The following is a 19,076-nucleotide window of genomic DNA, read 5'->3' on the forward strand; positions in this document are numbered from 1 at the left end:
TTGCAGTTTTACCTTTTCTGCATCTGATTTTCTCAAAAACGCCAATTTTCTAATTCAACCATTTAAATGCCAATTCTAACTATTTAATAACTATAAATAATTATTAAATAATATTTTCATTTATCATATTTATTAATTGAACCATACAAAGTATCATAATTAACAAATATGCCCCTATAAACTCTTTCTTTACAATTTCGCCCTTACTTAGTGAAAAATTCACAAATAGACATAGTCTAATTTGAGAATTATAATTTGTTATAGTGAGATTTCTCTCACCTAGAAACTCGAGACTAGACTCCTCTTTAAAGGACACGTGTATTCAGATTTCCAATGAAGGCTGAATATCCGTGAGAGACTTCTCGAAGTTTAGACCTCACTCAGGATAACAACAGCGAGATACTGTAAGTGTGACTTAAGTCGCACCGCATAACCATAATTCTCATCATGCAGGGTCGATCCAACTCGCATATGTCAGAACATGTGCGAGTGTCCCCTCTATATCTCCGCGACAAGTATAGAGACCAACCCCCTATGATGCAGTTTGGTCCCAACGACCCAATAGCCCTGACAGACCAATATAAGTTCGCATGTCCAGACTTTACTAGCTCCAACATGCGACGTCTACAAAGGGCGATTACCTAAGGACGCAGACGTTCCAAACGTACTGGCGATCCTGCGAGCTCAACAAACGGAACATGAACGGTCAACTCGCAGATGCGGAAGACGCATACGTTGATGAATTTAGTAACTGTCACACATTTATTAATGTTAACGTTGTTTGAGTTTAGTTATTGCAATTCAATGCGTAAATAATGGATTAACAATGAATGTGATCCTCATGTAACCGATTGGACACCTACTTTGTATATAAAGGGGTGATCCACCATGAAAATGCACCTACGAATCCTTTGCTACAGTGGACTAAGCAGAACGAAATCTGACTGAACCACTATAATTCATTGTCTTGTTTACTTTTTCCAGCCTTGTTGTTTGTTCTTGCATTCCCAGTCGAGTACTCGCCATTTTAGGTTGAATACTCGCACTTGTCATTTCTCAAATAATTCTCTTTTTTATCAATTAAATAATACTTTTTGGTGTTGCGAAATTCACTCGACAACATTTGGCGCCGTCTGTGGGAATTCGACTGTAAGATTTTATTCACTTCAAAGAACACCATTCATCATGGCTGGAAATCACGTTAATGAAGCTAACAACGAATCCATCAATATTGGAATGATGAGCGTACCATTGCCTGGAGCTGGAGTGCCACCTGTAGACGTCATCAACGGCGGAGTAGGGAGGAGCAACATCAGACCTCTCAACCTATTCCTAGAAACAACTGGCCCTCAAGTCGGAGACACGTCCACACCACCAGCAACCATGCATTTTCCCCCCGTCACCCCGGCGGTAGTGTCCGAAGGGGTGGTCCAGCTCACGACCGATCAATATGCTGCAATCCAGGATCAGCTGCGAGCACTACAAGCCGAGGTAGATGGACAGAGTCGAGCTCGACGCCCTCCTCGAGTTCCTTCCATTCGCAACGAAAACCCTCAGGTAACAGTTTCCAGACGTCAAACTAACCGTGTACGCAGGGAACGAAGAACTGATCCTGAAGTTCTGGACTTGAATCACCCGACGTCAAGAGATCAATCTGCAAGGTTTCCTAACCAGAGCGCACAAATCGACGAGGATCCTGAGCGCCGCAACCCTCGCAGTCGTCCACCTCGAGATAACGACGCAGAGTCGGCCTCTTCATCCTCGCATGGCCGCACTCCGAGCAGGTATACGAGGTCTGGCTCTGTACAGACACAGCAGGGAGGACATTATCGTGTACACCGAGGTGATCTGCGTGATCACCTCAACGCAGTCTTTAGGGCACGCTCCCGCGACCCGCATAACACTGAGACGCTCCATGATCCCCATACGGGCGATCAGGGTGTCAATACATTTAATAACCCGCCTATCGCGCCGATCGTGACCACTAGGAATAATATCCCCTCGAACCTTGCCGCAGTGGTTGCGAGCCCCGCAGTCGTAGCGACTCCAACCCCTGCGACAGGAGGAATCGATCAAAGCATGCTTCTGCAAGCTTTGAAGATGCTCGAGCAGCAGCGTAAGCCCATATACAAGCTGCACGGCACTTCGCCTTTTACCGCAGAAGTGCGGCAGGCCCAACTTCCAAAAGGGTTTCGTTTATCCGAATCCCTCAAATATAAAGGTACTTCTAACCCGTTAGATTACCTAGAAAAGTTTAACACTATAATGGAAGTGGACCAGGTACCGCAACTTGCGAAGTGTCGCATTCTTGCGGCCACACTCGAGGAGAATGCCCATGATTGGTTCACCCAATTACCAGAGGCATCGATATCGACGTGGGAAAACTTCGTCGACTTATTCCTCACACATTTCCAGGCCACGATGACGTATAGGCCACCCTATACGACTTTGGCCAACATCAAACAACAGCCTGGTGAGTCTTTGCAAAATTATTTCAAGCGTTTTAACGCCGAAGTAACGAAGGTCGAGAAGGCACCCGAGTCTTCGCTTGTTTGCATGCTAATAACAGGTATCTTGCCAAGAACCGACTTCTGGAAAGAGCTACAGGCCCGAAGGCCAGAATCCTTGGTAGAGTTCTTCGCCATGGCCGAACCTCATAAGAGAATCGAGAATTCTTTGGCAGAGTTAGAGAAGGGCAAGAACAAACGACGATCACCCATACCGCGGTCGCGTTCTCGCAGTCCGCGAGGAAAGAATTCCAGGGGCCGAAGCCCAAGAAGACGCAGCCCGCGCAGACCGCGAAGCCCGAAGTTGGCTAAGTCACCCCCAAAGAAGGAGTCCTCGCCGAAAAGGAAAGGGGGACCTCGCTTCGTCAATTATACCGAACTGGCCGTACCTCGAGACCACATCTATGCGATTGAGGAAAGGAACGGCGTCTTCAAGAAGCCGCCCCCCATCAGGGGAAATCGCGACCGAAGAGATCCCAAAAAGTTCTGTAAGTACCACAAAGACATTGGTCACACTACCCTTGAGTGTTGGGTCTTGCAGGACGAGATAGAGGAACTGATCAGAAGAGGGAAGTTCGACAAGTATAAGAGAAGCGAGGAGGGACATCCCCAAGCGGATGGCAAAGGAGATAGTCAGAACGCGAGTGGCTCGAGAACGCCTCGCAACATCTTAACTATAATCGGAGGACCGCATATCGCAGGCGACTCTCGCAAATCGCAAGAAAGGTATGCTAGAGAAGCCAAGGAGAGGCCGTTAACCAATGTGAACAATCTTGGTGAACGGCCAGAGAAGCTCTTCAAGAAGGAATACGAGGACATCGTCTTTATGGAGAGCGATGCGAGATGGGTCCACCACCCGCACTCTGACGAACTGGTGATAGTCGCCAATATTGGTGGAGACAACGTCCATCGCATATTGGTCGACAATGGAAGTTCGGTGAATTTACTGAATTTCCAAGCCTTCAAGCAAATGGGATTACAAGAAAAGGATTTGCGACCTATGACATCAAGCATCTATGGCTTCTCGGGAGATGTCATAACAATCAAAGGAATGATCAAACTCCCAATCACTTTGGGAACTGCCCCAATAACTGCCAAGTCGATGGCCGACTTCGCAGTAATCGACCAATACTCAGCGTATAACGCCGTGATTGGTCGACCAATTCTGAAGGAGATGAAGATCATAACCTCGATCTATCATCTAACGATGAAATTCCCCACTCCCTCTGGAGTAGGATCGGTGAGGGGAGTCCAATCTGACTCTTGAGAATGTTACAATGCAGCTGTCAAACTCGCAGAAAAAAGGACAGTGAATGTTATTCACCTTTTGAATGCACCACCACCTCGCCAGGAGATCCTCAGGATCGAGGAGGTACCGCACGTGGACAAACCGGACTTGGATCCAAGAATCCTTGATCACACCGCCGCAGCCCAAGCCGCGGAAGATACAATCGAGGTACCTATAGATCCTATAGATAATAACAAGGTTTTAAAGATTGGTTCTAGATTAAACATACAGTTGCGAGAACACTTGACGACTTTTCTAAAACAAAATCTTGACATTTTTGCCTGGAAACATTCAGATATGGTCGGGATATCTCCACAGGTCATGTGTCATCGCTTGAACATTGACCCCGAAGTGCGAGGTGTCCGACAAAAGCGCCGCAAAATGGACCCCGCGAGGTACCAAGCGCTGAAAGAAGAAGTTGACCGCCTCCTTGCCTGCGGCTTTATACGAGAGTCATTTTACTCCGACTGGTTAGCTAACCCAGTACTCGTGCCAAAGCCAGATGGCTCATGGCGTACATGCGTTGACTTTACAGATCTGAACAAAGCCTGTCCCAAAGACAGCTTTCCTCTTCCTAGCATTGACCAGCTTGTCGATGCCACTGCAGGTCACGCACTTTTAAGCTTTATGGATGCGTACTCGGGATACAATCAAATCCCAATGTATGAACCGGACCAAGAACATACCTCGTTCATTACTGATCGAGGATTATACTGTTACAAAGTAATGCCTTTCGGTTTAATAAACGCAGGTGCGACTTATCAAAGGCTAGTGAATATGATGTTCGCAGATCTTATTGGAAAGACAATGGAGGTATATGTTGACGATATGCTCGTAAAATCGCAGCATGCGGAGGATCATATTACGCACTTACAGGCAATGTTCGACATATTACGACGATACAAGATGCGTCTAAACCCATTAAAATGCATTTTTGGAGTGGGTTCCGAAAAATTCCTTGGTTTTATGGTAAATCAGCGAGGAATAGAGGCCAATCCTGTGAAGATTAGAGCATTGATAGAAATGCCGTCACCGACTAAGCCAAAGGAGGTTCAAAGCCTCACAGGCAAAGTCGCGGCTTTAAACCGCTTCATATCCAGATCCTCTGACAAGTGTAAAGAGTTTTTTCAGACTTTGAAAGGTAACAAAAGGTTTCAATGGAATGAGGAGTGCGAGCAGGCTTTTCAAGCGTTAAAAACGCATCTGGGGCAACCTCCAGTTCTATCAAAACCATTGCCCGGAGAAGCTCTGTCTATTTATTTGGCCGTCTCCGAATACGCGATTAGTTCAGTACTAGTTCGTGAGGATCAAGGACGTCAGCACCCGGTGTACTACGTCAGCAAGCGATTATTAGACGCCGAGTCGCGATATCCTCAAATGGAGAAACTGGCTTTCGCCTTGATAATATCCTCAAGAAAATTGCGACCTTATTTCCAGGCTCACAGCATTGAAGTTTTAACAAACTTCCCCTTAAGGCAGGTTTTGGCAAAACCAGAAGCATCGGGGAGATTGTTAAAATGGGCGATGGAGTTAAGTCAGTTCGACATCAGGTATAAACCGAGAACTGCGATCAAGGGGCAAGCCTTGGCAGATTTTATACTTGAATTCCCAAGCACCGAGGTGGCAGTTGTAGAGGGTGGAAATGATGTTGCCGTGGCAAGCAAAGAAGTATGGACATTGTATGTCGATGGAGCCTCAAATAACGAAGGTTCTGGCAGCGGGATCTTGTTAATCAGTCCCAATAATTTCAAGGTACACGCTGCTCTGCGTTTTGAATTCTCTGCATCTAACAATGAAGCCGAGTATGAGGCTTTAATCGCAGGTCTGAAATTGGCTCTCGAGATGAAAGTCGAGTATCTACAAGCTTTTAGCGACTCTCAAATCGTGGTATGCCAAGTGAGTGGAGAATACCTAGCAAGAGGCGGAAGATTGGTTAAATACTTAGCCATCGTTCGTGAAATAATGCAGAAGTTCAAACATGTAGTTGTGTCTCGAGTACCGCGTACTCAAAATGCCCACGCAGACGCATTGGCCCGACTGGCCTCCACCAGAGAAGCCGAATTACTCGATGTAATTCCGGTAGATGTATTGGCTCATCCAACCATAGATCGAGAAACAATCATGGAGATCGATGACGTTCAGGAGATTACCTGGATGACTCCTATCCTCACATACCTTGACAAGGGGCTCCTACCTGATGATAAAATAGAAGCAAGGAAATTGCGACAGCGAGCAGCCCGTTATGTGATATATGACCAGAGTTTGTATCGCAGAAGTTTTAGTCAACCACTTCTCAAATGTATCAGTGGAGAAGACTGCGGTTACATACTGCGTGAAGTGCACGAGGGAATTTGTGGCAATCATACTGGAGGTAATTCCCTTGCCTTAAAAATTATGCGGCAAGGGTATTACTGGCCAACATTGCGACAAGATGCCCTCGCATTTGCAAAAAGGTGTGATAGATGCCAGCGAATAGCCACTTACACACACCAGCCCCCGAGTAACCTCCATTCTATCACGAGTCCCTGGCCCTTTGCAATATGGGGAATTGATTTAATTGGCGAGTTACCCAAGGGAAAAGGCGGAGTCAAATATGCTGTGGTCGCGGTTGACTATTTCACGAAGTGGGCTGAAGCAAAAGCACTCGCAACCATCACTGCAACGAAGTTACGCGAGTTCGTCTACACCTCCATCATTTGTCGTTTTGGCATTCCGCATAAACTCATTTCAGACAATGGAAAACAATTTGACTGTAAAGAGATGCGACAGCTATGCGATGATTTAGGGATTAAAAAAGCTTTTTCCGCAGTCGCTTACCCACAGAGTAATGGACAGACTGAAGCAGTCAACAAAATAATTAAGCACACCATAAAGGGAAAATTAGAAGATCGCAAAGGGGCGTGGCCAGATGAATTATCGCAAGTCCTATGGTCCTATAATACGACCCCTCGATCTACAACTGGCGAAACACCCTTCTCGCTTTCTTACGGGTGCGAGGCCATGTTGCCAGTAGAAGTTGGGGCAGGTTCCCTACGCAGGGATACTTTCAATATCTCGCAGAACAACGAGAATCAGTTATTCTGCCTTGATCTTTTGGAGGAAAAGCGTGATAAAGCGCAACTACAAAATGCGGCTTATCAACAGCGAACAGCAAGGTACTTTAACTCCAAAGTAAAGATAAAAACCCTGCGAGTAGGAGACTTGGTCCTTAGAAGAGTAATGCCAAACACCAAAATCCCGTCGCATGGAGTTTTTGGGGATAATTGGGAAGGACCATACGTCATCGCAGATCAAATTGGTGATGCAACTTATCGACTCGCAACACTCGATGGAACCGCGATTCCACGAGCATGGAATAGCGAGAGCTTGAAATTTTATTATCAGTAGTATTCGCATTATTCGATTATGTTAATTCATGTACTTATACTTAGATATTTTTTGTTCAAAAAATCCTAAGTATAGGGGGATATATGACCGCATGTACTATTGATTGCATGAATAAAATTACTTGCTAAGTTTTTCAAGTGATTTAAATTTAGTTTACCAACTTTGAAAATTTTCCTACTTATTACACCAAGCTGTAATTAAAGTCGCACATGTATATAAAATTGCGATTACACCGAGCTGTAATCAAAGTTAAAAATATATAAAATCGCGAGTACCCGTGTACTGCGTAAATATTAAAGTATGAAGCTATCCTCGCGAGGATAGATAAAGTAAATTTGTCCAAGTACAGAAGTGCGAGTACCCATGTACCGCATATATAAAAAAAAAGGAAAGAGAAATTAAACAACAACATAAATCAGAAGATAATCAAGCATCTGGAGCAGCAGGAGTAGTCTCATCAGGAGCAGCCTCGTCCGCCACCTTGCTGACGACCTCATTCTCGACTTCTTCAACCTGTACGCCCTCGACCTTGTCCAGAAGGTTGCCTCCCCCACCTTGAGTCTGGGTAGGCGACATGGCGCGAAAGGCCTCAGCCATTTCAGCAGCTCCAGCTCCAAGAAGCGAGAAGTCGAAGTCGGGGACTTTGGAAAGAGTGGTATAGATATAATCAGACACAGCCTGATCGTACTGTTTCTTCCCATTCTCTTTCTCAGCCTCCAAGTCGCGAGCCATCTCAACGATCGTCGTCTGTGACTTCTTGACCTCGAGCTCCGCCTGTTCTTTCGCCCTGCTGAGTTCCTCGAGCTCCTTCTCCTTGGCCTTGTTCAGCTCCTCAAGCTCTTTCTCCATCCTCGCCACATCCTGCTTCAGCCTCTTTATATTTTCTTGAAAATGAGCGTTCTGCCTCTTCAGCGAGTCGGCTTCCTTCGAAGGAGTAGCCGCGGCTTTTATGAACAAAGCCATGGATTGCGCGGCCAGTTCAGTAGATCGAGCAACGAGATCCTCGTAAGGGATCTCAGTCAGGAACTTTTCCTGCATGGCCAGGAAGTCGCGAGCACGAACTGGAGGGTCGATGACGACTTTCTTCCCCTTATCCTGAGTGGTCTTGGCCAACTTCTTGGAAGAGTCTGCGACAAGCGAAGCCATCACATCGCTCTTCCTCTTCTGGGCAACGACCGGCGAAGTCGCCGCTGTTCCACCCTTTTGTTTGATCTTCAGGACAGGGGCAGACTTCAAAAAAGTCATATCTACAAGCATAAATGACAGATAAGTAAAAAATCACAATCCTACCCGTCAGTTTATAGCAAAAAGATAAGTCACCTGAAATTTGTCGAGGAGTTTGCTTAGAAAGACGCTTGTCTATTCGCTCTTGCTGCTTCTCAGATGGTTCTTTATATACTGGCTCCCGTTGAAGACTCGCGTTCTCGGGAATCAGCTGATGTTCCCGCAACTTTGCAGTTGTACACAATAATCGCCAGTCGCGATCTTGTACCGGAAGGCTCCCGAGAATTTCAGCTGTCTCCTTACTAGTCGCGTCAAGAGTTGGTTGAGCTGGTCTATCTGCGATGACAACAAAAAGCGAGTTAGCAAAAAATTTCAGAAAGCAAAGTAAAAAATATCTAAGTCAACAAATATGCGACATACTGGGTTTGCGATTAAAGTCAGTCCTAATCCCAGGAACCTTAAAGACGTAAAACCACTTCGACTTCCAGTCACCCATGTTCGATACCATCCCCTCAACACCGTTTATTTCAGAAGTCGCCCATTTGCTAAAGCAATAGAAGCCGTTATGGAGGCCCACGCTCTTTATATCGTAGAAGTAACTAAACTCTTCTACTGACGGAGCCCTATGGACATACTCCATGTACATCGCATAGAAAGCCAGTACAGTGCGATAACTGTTGGGTGTCAGCTGAAAGGGCGATACGTCATATCGCCTAAGAATGGCTGCGACGAAGGGATGAAAGGGGACCGATACACCACATCGAAGGATGGGTATTGAGATTACCACATCCTCTGTAGGGATGATCACAGGGTTGGTGAATGGAAGGTGCGCTCTCTGAGATGGTTTACGACGTTGAAACGCAAGTCGCAACAAATTCAACCTCACAAAGGTGGTGAAGTCAGATTTGGCAACCCTCGAGACTAAATCCTCGCACGAGAAGGGCTCGTTCAATTGGGAGTCGTCGACCGAATCCGTCCCACTCCCTTCCGCTTCCTCCTCTTCCCCACCTGACTCGCGGACTGGAGTAGTCCATTCCTCCTCCACCTCCTCGACCTCGATGTCGGGAGCATGCCTCGTATGTATGAGGTAGTCGCGTGCTGACACTGTGGACTCGCTGTCCCGGATATCGATTGTCCCAGGTTCAGCGAGCTCCTGTACCATCCTCTCGATGTCTACGGAAGACATCGGACCTAACTCTATTTTCGCAGCCTCCATTTCGGAGATGTCCGTAGGGAGAAAACTGTCTCTCTTCTGGTCCGACTCTCCGTCAAAGGCGCGACCTCCTGAGCCGAGCTGCTGGCTATCCGATAGATCGCTCATCTGAAAGATGGAAGATCTTTTCAGCGTGATGGATGTGTGAAAAATAAAAGTAAGTGATCTCACCCGCAGTAGATTATAAAGTCGCATTGGACAGAAAGGTCAGCCTCCATGCGAAAACTGACCATCCTGTCAATATACGAGAAGAGATATAGCTATCTTTGGGCAAGTAATTCACGCATCCTCGGTTAAACGGTATACCTCCAGAAACGGCTGGGAGTTTCCCAGTGACTCAAGAGGTATGCATTTTCGAGCATAACCCTGAAGTTACTGGGAAACCCCCACCGTTTCGAGACTACCTATCAACCAAAGAGTGCGATCATTCGAGCATTAACGCACGTCAACAAATGGCTAGGTGTATCACAGTATCTCAAGGGGCATATAATCGCATATATGGCCATTAGAATACTGTGACACACCCACCATTTGGAATGGCAATTAATACTCTCACCACTCAGCCCGCGACATGTAAAGATCCTAAAAGGTCTAGCTAATAGTTAAGCGGAAATAAGTCTTGGAAACATGCGATTATTCAAGCTGTTCATCTGAACACCCGCGAACATTCAAATTGTTCATCCAAATATCCGCGAGTATTCGAGACGTGAATCAGTGCCTATTAATTGTGTGCGGTTATGTCAGTTTACAGACCCTATACTATGAATGTTACCCAGTTTCATTTACCCAAAACACATAAATACCCACTAGCATACATTCCTAAAAAGCCTTCAAAAACATCCAAACCCAGAAAGTAAAGCGCAATTTCTCCAAAAACAAAAACGAAAATGCAGAAAACTAACCTTTAGTTTTGATTCCTGCGAATTGCTCTCGATCACGTCTGAGATTAAAAATGTTGTGGAAAGTGGCAGGAAATCTGGGGATGAATTTTTTCTGAAGTGTATGAACTGTGGGGAAGTTAAGAAGAGGGAAAAATGGGGAAATTTGATTCGTATCAAAGCGTTTAAATACCCACATCCCTTATTAATTGGGATTGTGACACGTGGCAGCCAGAATGTCTAAGGTCGCCTAATCTAACGGCCAATTATGGCCACGCCTACACGAAAACCGAAGGGTTTTGTGACGTGGCATCCTAGAGATAATAAAAATTAATTATTACAGCCGTCATTTTTCGAAACCCTCGATGGGACAACCAAAAGGTCACCTCCTCGTGACAACCTTTCACCTGTCTCTCGAAGTAATAGTTTCCCTCAGTGACCGCTCTTGTCACGTCGCGAAACTAGGGGCATGTGTTATAGTGAGATTTCTCTCACCTAGAAACTCGAGACCAGACTCCTCTTTAAAGGACACGTGTATTCAGATTTCCAATGAAGGCTGAATGTCCGTGAGAGACTTCTTGAAGTTTAGACCTCGCTCAGGATAACAACAGCGAGATACTGTAAGTGTGACTTAAGTCGCACCGCATAACCATAATTCTCATCATGCAGGGTAGATCCAACTCGCATATGTCAGAACATGTGCGAGTGTCCCCTCTATATCTCCGCGACAAGTATAGAGACCAACCCCCTATGATGCAGTTTGGTCCCAACGACCCAATAGCCCTGACAGACCAATATAAGTTCGCATGTCCAGACTTTACTAGCTCCAACATGCGACGTCTACAAAGGGCGATTACCTAAGGACGAAGACGTTCCAAACGTACTGGCAATCCTGCGAGCTCAACAAACGGAACATGAACGGTCAACTCGCAGATGCGGAAGACGCATACGTTGATGAATTTAGTAACTGTCACACATTTATTAATGTTAACGTTGTTTGAGTTTAGTTATTGCAATTCAATGCGTAAATAATGGATTAACAATGAATGTGATCCTCATGTAACCGATTGGACACCTACTTTGTATATAAAGGGGTGATCCACCATGAAAATGCACCTACGAATCCTTTGCTACAGTGGACTAAGCAGAACGAAATCTGACTGAACCACTATAATTCATTGTCTTGTTTACTTTTTCCAGCCTTGTTGTTTGTTCTTGCATTCCCAGTCGAGTACTCGCCATTTTAGGTTGAATACTCGCACTTATCATTTCTCAAATAATTCTCTTTTTTATCAATTAAATAATACTTTTTGGTGTTGCGAAATTCACTCGACAACATAATTGATTAATCAAAACCAATTATATGAGTCTTACAAGCAATATTATCTCAACTAGTGCGGGGACCATGGGTCTATATAACCGAGCTTCCAATAAGTAGATCAAGAATTTAGCACTAAAATTCACTAACTTATTAATTCTTCGTTGAATCCACGCATAGAACTTAGAATTGCACTCTCAGTATATTGAATGCTCTATATGTTCCACCATATAGACACATCATTAGTTATCCATTGTTATATTCCTAATGTGATCAATGATCCTCTATATGAATGATCTACACTGTAAAGGGATTAAATTACCGTTATACCCTACAATGTATTTATTCCTTAAAACACTTGATCCTGTATAAATGATATTTCAGCTTATGTGAAATGAGTAGTCCACCATTTATGTTCGTTTGGTCAAGCTCGAAGGAGATCATCCTTTGCTTACTATTCGCTAGATAGAAGCTATAGATTCCATGTTTATGATAGCGCTCCCACTCAATTGCACTATCGTGTTCTCAAAATGTACGTATCACTCTGACCTAAAAGTAGGCTTAACTAACAAATCAAAGAACACGAATAGCCTTTCAAGATTAAGCCTAATCATAACAGGATTAAGAACATTTGATCTAGGATCAACTAGGCGATATTGACTTGAATAGATATTACGGTAAGTTTAATAAATCTAAGTCAAAGTTCAATATCGGTCCCTTCCGATGCATACTCCATGCATCCAACCTGAGCTTTACTTTAACCAATGCTCTGGAAAGAACATAGCACTTCTCCAAATGCAAGTAAACTCTGTTGTAGATTATCATATCAGTAAAACCCTATGTCTGATAAATCTAGGAAACTTTATTCACATAGTCATGTTTACTTTCCAATGTGTTGACGGCACAATAAACAGAATCAAGTATGTGAAAAGGGTTTCAGATGAATTTATACATTATGTACATATAATCATGTGAACCATGCAACATTAAATGTTATTTCTGATCTATATTAATAAGTAAATCTGATTATATTGAAATGAGTTTTATTTAGGGCATAAAACCCAACAATATAGTATTAATTTTAAATTTTAATATCAGATTTTTTTTTTCTTTTTTTGAGAATAATATCAGATTTTTTTTAGAATAATATTAGAATTTTTTTTATACTCTATATTTAATATAATAAAAAAAATTAATATTGACTCATTATTTCTTTCAAAAAGAATTAATAATAGTAATAGATTAATTTTTTTTATTTACTTATTAATTTATTTATTATTATTTTATTAATAATTATTATATATAGTTGTACATTTTAATTTTCTTTTTTTAATGAAGGTACTTAGTTACTGTTTTTGGATAAATTTTCTTAATACATGATATAGTGACGCGTCAAGTGTGTTGGGGTATGTTTTCCCAATCGCATTTGGCGTGTCACTGTAAGCCAATATTTCTTTTAAAAAAAAATAATATAAATTATGAGAGTTACTCTTTAGTGACACCTCATATTTTTAGTGACATGCATTATGGGACACTAACACTGAATTTGTAGTCATTTTGTGCGTGTCACTAAAACTCACCCTTAAATTTTTAGTGACCCCCACTTTTGTGCGTTTCACTAAAGAGTGTCAATAAAACCCAATTTTGTAGTAGTCTCACTATCTATTTATAGGTAACCACTAGGTTTAAGTTAGCAATTAATTGACATTAAAATAATAAAAATAATAATTAGAAAAAGCGTATCAAGTGGCCGGCCATAGAGTTTATGGGCCCCACTTAATATTTTACAATTTTGACAATTTTCATTTCTATTTGCTCAAAAACGCCAATTTTCCAATTCTAACCATTTAAATGCCAAAACTAATTATTTAATAACTAAAATAAATTAATAAATATTATTATCATTTAATATAATTATTAATTAGACATATAAATTCTCTTAATTAATAAATAAAACCTAGAATATCTTTTCTTCACAATTTTGCCTTTGCTTAGTGAAAATTCATAAACTAGACATAGTCTAATTCTAGAATTATAATTAATTAATTAGAATCAACTATCTGAGTCTTGCAAGCAGTATGGTCTCAACTAGAATGGGGACCATGGACCTATATTACTGACCTTCCAATAAGCTTAACCGAATTTACCAAGTAAATTCCCTAACTTATTAATTCCTTATTGCATCCACTCTTACAACTTGGAATTGCACTCTCAATCATATAGAACGCTCTATATGTTCCACCATATAGATAAGCTATCACATTTAACCATCGTTATAACCTAAATGATCAAAGATCCTCTATATAGATGATTTACACCGAGTAGGGATGTAACACCCTAACTAGCATAGGCGTGTTTACGTGATTTTAAACGTACTGTGCAGCTCGTTGCTAATCAACAAGGTTTATGGAAATCGTGATTTATTAAAATTTTGCTTATTTAATTAAATACTTATAACATTTCATACAAAATAATTTGGGATCCCATTTACAAAATACTTTACAAAAAGTTTACTGTTCATTACAAAATACTTGTCGCCCAGCGACTAACTACAGAAGCCATGATGTCCCGAGGATCGTACGTGCCAGGCCTAACCGCCTCGACATGTACAATCTTCATCGGCTCGTCCTCACGGTTCCTCAACTTTGGCCTTGCCCTTACCTACACATAAACATAGCACTGTGAGTCGACAGACTCAGTAAGAAAAGCATAAATCATAAAACATACATATATCCCGGGTTATGATCAGACGCCCATACCCCTGACCACAACCCCAATCCCCGTGTCCCACACGGTACTGAGTCTCGAACATTCGTACGACGGTACTTTTGACAGAGTAACAACCTATACTTGGTACACTAGTCATACTCTAGCCGCTAGTCATACTCTAGCCTTACCGATGTGTTACAGTATCAACCTATACTCGGTACGCTAGTCATACTCTAGCCTTACCGATGTGATACGGTCAAATAGTACAGTACCATCGACCATAATATCAGCCTATACTCAGTACGCTAGTCATACTCTAGCCGTACCGATGTGATACTGTCAGATGGTACGAAGCCAACATACATATCTAATGTAATCTAACAGGCTTCCTAACATGCATGCTAAACATGTAAATACATATGCATACTGTTATACTAATCTTACCTTGATTCCGAATTCAGGTGTGCCGGTCAATCTGAGTGGAACGAACTGCTCGGCGAATTACAGGCTCCTAAACCATAATAATCACAACACTGATAAGTGACACGCTAAATCACTTCTCCCAGAATTAAACTAGAATCTAAAAGTTTCCTTATCGATAAAAAGCATGGAAATACCCTAAAAAACACAAAAATGGGAAGAACTAGGGTTCCCAATTTTTCCCCAACCGGTAGACCGGTTCAACAACTGGAATTCCGTAACTTGGAGGAACCTAGAACACCAACTGGAATTCCGATTCCTACAGGCCATACTGAACCGGAATTTCGGTTCAGTGCAGGAAACCTTAAAATTTTCATAACTCAAGCAATTTAACCCCAAACTTCATGCAACCTTCCAGACCTACTAATTAGACCCTAATGAACATTTCCAAAGCAATAAAACCAAGCTTTAATCCCAGAAAAGAGATTCACCATTGAAGGTTCAAGATTGAGTTCAAAAACTCAAAACTTGACTAACCCTTCAAACAACCCCTAACTCATGCATTAAACCACATAGAAACTCATATCTAACCTGCAGAACACAACAACAATAACCACAGCAGCTACAACAAGCTAAAACAACAAATCACCCATAAAAACCAAGTTTTAGCTAAAAACTCCATACTTGCTTAAAATCAACTAATCATGCATCAAAACCTACTTTATTCTACTCAATTAAACATATTTAAACTTAAGAAAACAACAATAAACAATAACAACAGCCACAGCCACAATTTCATCAAACATGCAATAAATCACTTTTTCTTAAACTTCAAGAAAACAAAGAAAAGCTAGAATAAAGGTTACCTCCACTTGAATTACTCTAAGAATTGCTGAAAATACTAGAATTGCAAAGAAAAATCTCAGCCCTAGCAGCCCCAAACAAAATCGAAAGAGAGAGAGAGAGAGAGAGAGAGAGAGAGAGAGAGAGAGAGAGAGAGAGAGAGAGAGAGAGAGAGAGAGAGAGAGAGAGAGAGAGAGAGAGAGAGAGAGAGAGAGAGAGAGAGAGAGAGAGAGAGAGAGAGAGAGAGAGAGAGCTCTTGAGAGAGAAATGAGACTTGCTTCCCTTTTTACAATTTTTTGAATAAAATGAATTATAAAATTGATTTTTCTTTATTTGTTTCAGCCAAACCAAATTAGAAATTCAAATTACAAACATATTTAAAAATCCATAAAAGACAAATTACAAATGGACAAAAATGACTATTTTGTCCTCACACACTAAAATGGCATAAAAGGGGTACTAAGGGTATTTTGGGAAAACTCTAAATTCCCGACAAATCCCGACCTTTCTAATGTCTAAATAAACCGTCCCACTATACTAGAAATACTAAGTTGTAATTCTACTGAGCCAAACACCGCGTTCCATGTTGCCGGGCACCGAAAATGCAAAATTATAAAATTTCGCTATATGACATAAAAATGCATTCAGAATTCAAAAATAATATTTGAATATCTATAAATAATTTTCATAATCAAACCTTAAATATCTGCAAATTTCCAAATTAAACTAAGCGGTCTTTACAACTATCCCCCCCTTAAAAGGATTTCGTCCCCGAAATCTAACCTGAACAACTCTTGATATTGAGTTCTCATGTCTGACTCTAGCTCCCAGGTGGCTTCCTCCACCTTGCTGTTTCTCCAGAGTACCTTGATCAACGCTATGGTCTTATTCCGAAGGATTTTATCCTTTTTATCCAGGATCTGCACTGGCTGTTCTTCATATGTCATGTCTGGCTGCAGCTCCAGACTCTCATAACTAAGTATATGAGTAGGATCTGAAACGTATTTTCTCAACATAGAGACATGGAATACGTTGTGAACCGCTGAAAGAGCTGGAAGGAACGCTAACCGATATGCCACTTGACCAACCTTCTCGAGAATCTCGAAAGGTCCTGTAAACCTAGGGTATAACTTGCCTCTTTTCCCGAAACGTTCGATCCCCTTCATTGGAGACACCCGTAAAAACACATGGTCCCCTACTTGGAACTCAACATCCCTGCGTTTTGGATCTGCATAACTCTTTTGTCTACTCTGAGAGGCAAGCATTCTAGCTTTAATTTTCTCAATTGCCTCATTGGTCCGCTGCACTGACTCTGGACCTAGGTATTTTCTCTCCTCTGTCTCATCCCAGTGGATGGGAGACCTACACTTCCTACCATATAACAACTCATAGGGAGCCATCCCTATCGTACTCTGATAACTTTTGCTGTATGAAAATTCTATCAACGGTAGATATTTACTCCAAGAGCCTTCAAAATCCATAACACAGGCTCGTAACATGTCCTCCAATAACTAAATTATCCTCTTGAACTGCCCATCTGTCTGAGGATGGAATGTTGTGCTGAATTTCAATTTTGTACCCATTGCTCGTTGGAAACTCTGCCAAAACTTGGAGGTGAACTTCAAATCTCTATCCGAAACTATAGACTTTGGTACCCCGTGAAGCCTTACTATCTCTTTAACATACAATTCCGCCAACTAGACCACTGAGTAGGTTGTTTTAACAGGCAGAAAATGAGCAGACTTCGTGAATCGATCCACCACAACCCAGATGGAATCGAACAAACCTATGGTTCTAGGTAATCCAACCACGAAGTCCATCGTGATATCCTCTCACTTCCATTCAGGTAGGGTTAAAGGCTGTAACAACCCTGCTGGCCTCTGATGCTCAGCCTTAATCTGCTGACAGGTTAGAAATCTCGATACAAATTCTACCAAATTCTTCTTCATACCGCTCCACCAGAAGTAAGGTTTAAGATCTTGATACATCTTGGTGGTGCCGGGATGTAGGGAATAAGGGGTAGAATGAGCCTCTTTGAAGATTTCATTTCTGAGTTCCACACTATCTGGAACACAAACCCTAGACTTAAACATTAGCATCCCGTTGTCTGACACTGAAAAATCCCTGGCTTGACCAGCTGAAACCTCTTCTCTAATTTTCACTAACTCTGGATCAGTCATCTGAGCGACTTTAATTCTTTCTAACAGATCAGATTGCAGCGTCAAGTTGTGAAGTTTTCCTACCACAAACTCAATGCTAGATCTGACCATGTCCTTTGCTAACTGAGGTGAGATCTAAATCATGCTAGCTATCTGCCCGGGACCTTTCCTGCTCAAGGCATTGGCCACTACATTGGCCTTCCCAGGGTGATAAAGAATCTCACAATCATAATCCTTTACTAACTCCAACCAACGCCTCTGTCTCATATTCAAATCTTTCTGAGTAAAGAAGTATTTGAGACTTTTGTGGTCAGTATAAATTTCACACCTTTCTCCATAAAGGTAATGTCGCCAGTTCTTCAAAGCAAATACTACTGCGGCCAATTCTAAATCATGAGTCGGGTATCGCTGTTCATAATCTTTCAACTGACGGGAGGCATAAGCGATAACTCGGTCGGCTTGCATCAGAACGCATCCAAGACCTTGTTTGGATGCATCACAATAAACCACAAAATTTTCCTTGTCAGAAGGCAAAGCTAGCATTTGGGCTGTAATCAACCTCTGTTTCAGCTCCTGAAAGCTAGCCTCTCATTTGTCTGACCATATAAACCGCTGATTCTTTTTAGTAAGCTCGGTTAAGGGTGTTGAAATTTTAGAGAACCCTTCTACGAACCGACGATAATAACCAGCTAGACCTAAGAAACTTCTAATCTCTGTCACTGTTTTCGGTCTAGGCCAATCCCTGACGGATTCTATTTTTCCTGGATCCACCTTGATCCCATCCTTACTAACAATGTGCCCTAAGAAAGACACCTAAGATAGCCAAAATTCATATTTCTTGAATTTGGCATAAAGCTTGTGTTCCCGAAGTTGTTGCAGAACCATTTGCAGATGTATCTCATGCTCCTCTTCTGATTGAGAGTACATAAGGTTGTCGTCGATAAACACAATTACATAGATATCGAGGAAATCCTTGAATAACCTATTCATCAAGTCCATAAATGTCGCAGGAGCATTGGTTAGTCCAAACGACATAACCAAGAATTCATAATGTCCATACATAGTACGGAAGGCTGTCTTCGGAATGTTCTCCTCTCGGATTCTCAACTGATGATAGCCCGATCCGAGAT

This window comes from Cannabis sativa, chromosome 4 (genome assembly GCF_029168945.1).
Source record: "Cannabis sativa cultivar Pink pepper isolate KNU-18-1 chromosome 4, ASM2916894v1, whole genome shotgun sequence".
NCBI classification, from domain to species: Eukaryota; Viridiplantae; Streptophyta; class Magnoliopsida; order Rosales; family Cannabaceae; genus Cannabis; species Cannabis sativa.